The 6,734-nt window shown below is 42.9% G+C and overlaps 1 long non-coding RNA gene across 2 annotated transcripts; it reads right to left on the bottom strand.

Annotated features, from left to right (window-relative positions):
* Positions 1–618: 618 nt before the first annotated feature.
* Positions 619–3,385, bottom strand: LOC119285864. Of its 2 annotated transcripts, XR_005139930.1 has the most exons (3): positions 2,794–3,385; positions 2,182–2,457; positions 619–2,079 (listed from the first exon to the last, which is right to left on the bottom strand). It is a non-coding gene; the product is annotated as an uncharacterized LOC119285864 (long non-coding RNA). The 2 variants fall into 2 exon arrangements; XR_005139929.1 differs by having other exon boundaries at positions 2,182–3,385.
* Between the last annotated feature and the right edge of the window lie 3,349 nt (positions 3,386–6,734).

Here is a 6,734-nt window from a genome sequence, read left to right as displayed (position 1 = left end):
GTTTGGAGCATGTTAGCATGCAGTGCAAAATGGTGAATTTTGTGTTTGAGGAGTTTATGTATAAAAATTGCAGGGGCTAATCTGAATGAATTTTGTGGGGAGACATGTCTTCAGAATGCAGTTTGGAGTATCTGCACATGCAGTGCAAACGTTGCTTTTTGTGTTTGCGTATTTTTTTTGTATAAAGATTACAGGGACTCATTTGATTGCAGCGAAACATGACATGAGCATGCAGTTTCGACCATGTGGACATGCAGTGCAAAAATGGTGTTTTCCGTGTTTGATGATTTTATGTATACTAGTAATAATGTACGTGCAATGCACGTATTAGATAGGATATTAGTGGCACGTTATATTAGGTAAGGTATATTTGTGACACATTGATATTTGGTAAGATATTAATTGCTTTCTTCACGGGAATGGTAAGATATTAATTACATGGCAGATTTCATGGGATAGCGTTGAGTCTAAACATGTTTATAACCACTAGTAAATGTGCACGTGCAATGCACGTGTAATCTTGGAATTTATGGTCATGTTCCCCGCCAAAAATATATATTTATGGTCATGTTGAGGATCTGATAATGTACAGTGCACCATTTCGGGGGTCTAATAATGTATAATGCAACGAAGTCCAACTCATCTAGATTATTGCAAACATAATATTCTTAGTATTAGTTGACATACAATTCTCAGAGTAAATTTACAAAATATAGTACATAAGTGGGCTACTATAGAAACACAGATAAGTTTAAACAACAAATATTCAAGGCAACATAAGAACCATTTTCCCATATGTAAAGAATACACATGAATTTAAAACATCTACTGACAATATTACCCGTTGCCAAATTACCTGATGTAGCTGAGCTTAGCTGAGCTGCGTTGTTTGCATCCTTCATGCACCGACATCGCCAAAACCTCCCCAATTTCCATTTGCCGATTCATGGTGTTTGCATCCTCTTAGCGGACCAATGTTGTGGCAGTAACTGCACTTGCGTTATGGGCGCAGTAACAACGGCAGCGTGAAGATATAACTGAATTATCTTTAGAAATGTGGTATCATACCAAAAGGCATTGTCTGTCTCACGCCATGAGCAACAGGTCCATCTTTTTCTACAAACGGTTAAAAATGTACGAAATCCAACATAGTTAATTGTACAGGCAAGTAACCAGGGGAGGTTGCACAAACCTCATCCTCAAGCCGCTAGACAACAAATCCGAAAATCTAAACACAATCCATTCAAATCAGCACAACTGATCCCCTACCCAGCTGGTACCAAAAGTTTCAATTCAGCGTGTAACATTGTTGTTTCAGAGCATATCATCCAAGAGAAACCAATAATTACACAGCCATCGTCCCATTCCACGGCCAAGTAATTAGGCTGATGGTACATAAGATACGATTCAGGTCAAATCTGAGCATGCTAAAATAAAACTGAGCACACCTCCAAATCACATCCAATGATCAAATAAATATTACTACCCAAATACGCATGTAGAGTAGTCATGCATAAAGCAAAAATATTTGGAGTCGCATCTTCCACAAAATAAAGGAAAAAAAATCAACTGATCCTTTTGCAAGTGGTATGTAGTAGCCTACCTTCACAAACCTAATTACCTGAATCATGGGTGGCGTCGAGCTGTTGAGGTTCAACGACGTCGAGATCGTGTCGTACACGCTAGGAGTAGGTCAGCCTGGGGACGGCGATGGTGTTAAGGCCGCCATGTCCACGAGTGGAGTGGACCGGCAGTGGTCGCGTCCAAGAAATCGCTCAGAGATCACATAAATCATGATTACATTTTCCATCAGTGTAGACACACCCGAAGGCAATGAATATACCAGATAGGAGATATTACCTGTGGAACCATGAGGGGCACGGGATTGAGGAACATCAACATTGACACTTTTTGCTGCAGCTTTCGTTTCTAGTCAGGCCAGCCGGAGCTTATGTAGGTGTTGTGCTTTATTCTCTTGGGACAAACGGTATTACCACCCCTGCCCCCTTTGTTTTTCGCATCCAACATTGATATCTGCAGGTTGATGATCAATACTTCCAGAGCTTGCAGCTGTACTTACTATACGTGGCAAATGGGAAAAAAAGAGGAAACAAAACACAAAAATCAAGTTTACATCATCCATGAATCAATGCAGTAAATTTCCTGAGTGTAGGAATGTACCATATTTTTGTGTGTTGGTTATATTTCTCAAAGGGGTACGTTGCAGAGACAAAAATGAAGAAGCATGTTCTTGAGATACTTGCTGATAGTTGGCACTAATAAGAGTTGCGACCTTCTTTTCTGCGCGTGGCTGATGTCGGTTCTTGAGGTATTCCTCCTTTTTATCAGCAGACATTCGTGCATATCATCCTTGATTGCCCTGTGGTTTTATATCCCGCGTGATTTTCATTCGCTGTTGTAGACTTGTTTGCAAGGTCCCTAATCTAGGAACGATCCCTTGATCGTAACAGAGAAGCACCCGAATGAATATTTACCGTCTTCGAGATTTGTGCATAAAATCAGTGAAATCTCAATATAATATGATCATAAACATGGGTGAGCAAAATTCAAGCAATGAAAATGACAATAATAATGAAGCTGAACTGCTGAATGTGTGCATTGTAATCATCGATTGAAGAGTTTGTTAAACTGTGTTAACACTTGACAGGGTTGCTTTTCAGTTTTATCCAGTTTAGAAACCGTGGCAAACTCAGGTAAGTGAAACGTGAATCAATCTATCAAATTTGAAGCAGCATGTCACTGAAAAAATAAAAGAAAGCAGAGATGAAAGACCTCCGGCCCCGCAGCTGTGTGCGTCAAGGTGGCGTGTCCCCTGACTTTGCGAGATGACAGGGAGATGTCAACTGACGATGTCGCTGATGGCCGAGCCGAGGCGTTTTAGGCGGCGTCGCTGATGGCCGAGGCGATGGGGAGGTGACCTGAAGGTGCGGGGGCTCTAGGCCATGGGGGCGGCGGTGTGAAGGTGTGGCGGCTCGGCGATGGGCCGGCGGCTCGAGGCGATGTGGCCGGTGTCCTGAAGGCGCCGGCTCGAGGCGATGTGGTGGCCGGCGTCCTGAAGGCGCCGGCTCGAGGCGATGTGGCCGGCGTCCTGAAGGCGCGGCGGCTCGGCGATGTGGCCGGTGGCCTGAAGGTGCGGCGGCTCGGCGATGCGGCCGGCGTCCTGAAGGTGCAGCGGCTTGGCGATGTGGCCGGCGTCCTGAAGGTGCGGCGGCTTGGCGATGTGGCCGGCGTCCTGAAGGTGCGACGGCTTGGCGGTGTGCCGATGTGGTCGGCGCGAGGCAGTGGGTGGCGGCGTGCACGGCTGTGCGGCGGTTACCTTGGGAAGAACTTCCTTTCGTGCGGAAGGATAGTGGATCAGGGAAGGCGGGGCGAGGAGGCGGTTGCCTTGTGAGTTTCCTTTCGTGCGATAGGAACGTGTTTGTTTCGCATTGGTGGGTAATTAAAGTATAAAACGTGTTTAATGTTTTGGAGGAATGTAGGCCTTTAAATTGCAGGTTTAGATGGATAGGATGACTTGGTTTTCCGCCCTCTCTTTCTTTTATAGGGTAGTAGAAAAGTTATCTGGACTCATTTGAAAATTGTTTACCAAAGAAGTTTATTTTGAATTCTGTTACGGCTCATTTCCCTCGACCATGTCGTTCGCTTCTTCGCACGTGTATAGCTCGCCAATGTGGAAACCCAAAACTCCAAACAGAAAAAAGAAAGAAGGAAATGAAGTGCAAAGATGTGTTAAATGAAAATGGTAGATAAATGACAAAAAGGGTAATGTCGTTCACTTGACCATTTGATGCAGTGCAAAGATGTGTTAAATGAAAATGGTAGAGAAATGACAAAAAAATTAATGTCGTCCCCTTGACCATTCGATGCAGTGCGGTTTTCTAATTGAAGCAGTGTGGTTTTCTAAACTGAAGCAGTGCGGTCGGGTGTCTAATGTTGTTCATCTTGTAAGTGACCATTTGATGCAGTGTGGTTTTCTAACCGAAGCAGGGCGGTCGGATGTCTGATGTTGTTCATCTTGTAAATGCAAAAGGAAAAAAATGTTACTGAAACGACAAATAAAGTAATGCGGTTTACTTCTCCATGCATTTGGGGTTCACTTACGCCCGATGTAAAGTCCCGTCCACTTCCTCGTATGAGAAAATTTACGTGTAAATAAAATAAATCAAGCAGTTCGCTTGCCCATCTGATGGGGTGCGGCTTCCTGTCCGAAGCAGTGCATTCTTTTGTCTGATGCAGTACACAAGTCGATTTGGGTGTCGCGAAAAACAGAGTTTCCGCATTTTGGTAAAATTGAAACTGCTCTTAAACCGTAAGGATTAGAGAGAGTGTTCTACATGAAAAAGTTGCGTCTTGTCGATATCTTTCCAACGGTGTATAATTTGAATCATTTCGACGGCCGGTTTGTAAAAATTTCGCGAAAAACGGCCGCTGCCACTTGTCATCCGCCACACGATTTTCAAAATTAACTTAAAACTATAAGGAATCTCAAAACCATTTCTAAATATGAAAGTTGCGCCTTGTCCATAGCTTTCCAACGACATATACACGCCTCGTTTCGACAAACGGTTAACAAACTAGAGCGAAAACAGTACCAAAAAATTGAAAAAATCTGAAAAACAGAATTCGGTGATTTAGTAAATTTGAAACTGCTCTTAAACTGTAACGAATTAGAGAAAGAAATAGATATGAAAAAGATGCGCCTCGACGATATCTTTCCAACGGCGTATCATTTGCTTTATTCTGATGAGCGGTTTAGAAAAAATCACGAAAATACGCTCGTTGCCACTCGTTGTGGGCTGCACCATTTTTAAAACTGCTCTTAAACCGTGAGGAATCTCGAAAAGTGTTCAACATGGCGAAGTTGCGCCTAATCCATAGCTTTTCAACGATATATTACACGCCTCGTTCCGACAAACGGTTAAAAACTAGAGAGAAAACAATACTAGAAAAAACATTGCATGCAGGTTTTTGCCACGGGAAGTTCACTCGCCTCAGTACTGCAGCACACTTGGTTCAAACAATGGCGTGCACTTGCATTTAACGTGTAGTGCGGAAGTGTTATCAGAATAGTCATTCTGATAATATTATCAGAATAGACCGGCTATATATATATATATATATATATATATATATATATATATATATATATATATATATATATATATATATATATATATATATAGATACATACATACATACATATATCTACTCCTAATGGAGCAGTTGGTAGTCTCGCTTCCAGGTTTTTTTTCGTCCCACCACTTTCGTCCGGTTTTTTTCCGTAGGTTAACCGTCGTAGATTTTTTTCGATGATGGTTTCTTATTCACTGGTTTATTTACCCCTCAGCTCTTTCCTTGCAAATCAGGACTTTCCAAACGTGCACGCAATCACGGATCTAAATTTACTAACTTATCTAAATCAACCGATACCTTCCATTATTGCAAATTTCTTTAGGAAACAAATAATAGATTTTAAGGAAACAAATAAAAGATTTTAAAGACACATCATACTTTCTAATAATCACTAAAAATCAAATCTAAATTAATTAACCTTACCTTAAATCACTCAATCATTTTAATTAGAAAACATTTTCTTTCCTAACTGCACCTCGCTTAGTGTGCACATAACAATTCGAAGTAATTAGAGTCACATGATTGAATCCATTTATTTAGAGCGACATGATTGCGTTCCGGGATGGAGGCCATAATTTCGTCGAGGTCGTTGCTGCCTCCTACACTCAGGGTGTGTCGCCGAGATCGAGGCGAGCATGAGGAGCTGTGGCCACCGCCATGGTCACCTCATCGTAGGGGATGGAGCACGCCGTCGGCCTACAGCTTGTGGAGATCAGCACTTTCCAAACGTGCACGCAATCACAGATTTAAATTTACTAACTTATCCAAATCAACCGATATCTTCCATTATTGCAAATTTCTTTAAGAAACAAATAATATATTTTAAGGAAACAAATAAAAGATTTTAAAGACGCATCGTACATTACTAACAATCACTAAAAATCAAATCTAAATTAATTAACCTTACCTTAAATCACTCAATCACTTTAATTAGAGAACATTTTCTTTCCTAACTGCACCCCGCTTAGTGTGCACATAACAATCCGAAGTAATTAGAGTCACATGATTGAATCCATTTATTTAGAGCGACATGATTGCGTTCCGGGATGGAGGCCATGATTTCGTCGAGGTCGTTGCTGCCTCCTACACTCAGGGTGTGTCGCCAAGATCGAGGCGAGCATGAGGAGCTGTGGCCACCGCCATGGTCACCCCATCGCAGGGGATGGAGCACGCCGTCGGCCTACAGCTTGTGGAGATCACTGTTGCTCTTCAGGTCGCGTGGTGACCGGATCTTGCCGATGTGTCCCTCCCCGACGACCTCCTCTTCGCCCGGTTGGCCGGCATGGATCTCGCCACTACTGCCCTCAACTTCTCTGCCTCGACTCGACGGTCAGCCACCATGGATCCCCCAGCTGGAGGGTCACGTGAACCAGCCGTCCTCCCATGCTGCAGTGGCGAGAAGGTGACATGGCTCTCCGTACACGAAGAGTGGAGTGTGGAGTTCGGTCAAGTACTTATATACTTGGCCTCTACTGCTGATCCATGTACATGGAGAAGAACAGACAACCGCTCATTCATGCTTCGTTCCACTCCTTTGCGCTACATTACTGGAGGTGACATTTTCCTATCTCTCTATGTTG

This window comes from Triticum dicoccoides, chromosome 4A, assembly GCF_002162155.2.
Source record: "Triticum dicoccoides isolate Atlit2015 ecotype Zavitan chromosome 4A, WEW_v2.0, whole genome shotgun sequence".
Lineage (NCBI taxonomy): Eukaryota > Viridiplantae > Streptophyta > Magnoliopsida > Poales > Poaceae > Triticum > Triticum dicoccoides.
The sequence above is the reverse complement of the archived record's forward strand: the minus strand, read 5'-3'. Positions and strand labels throughout refer to the sequence as shown.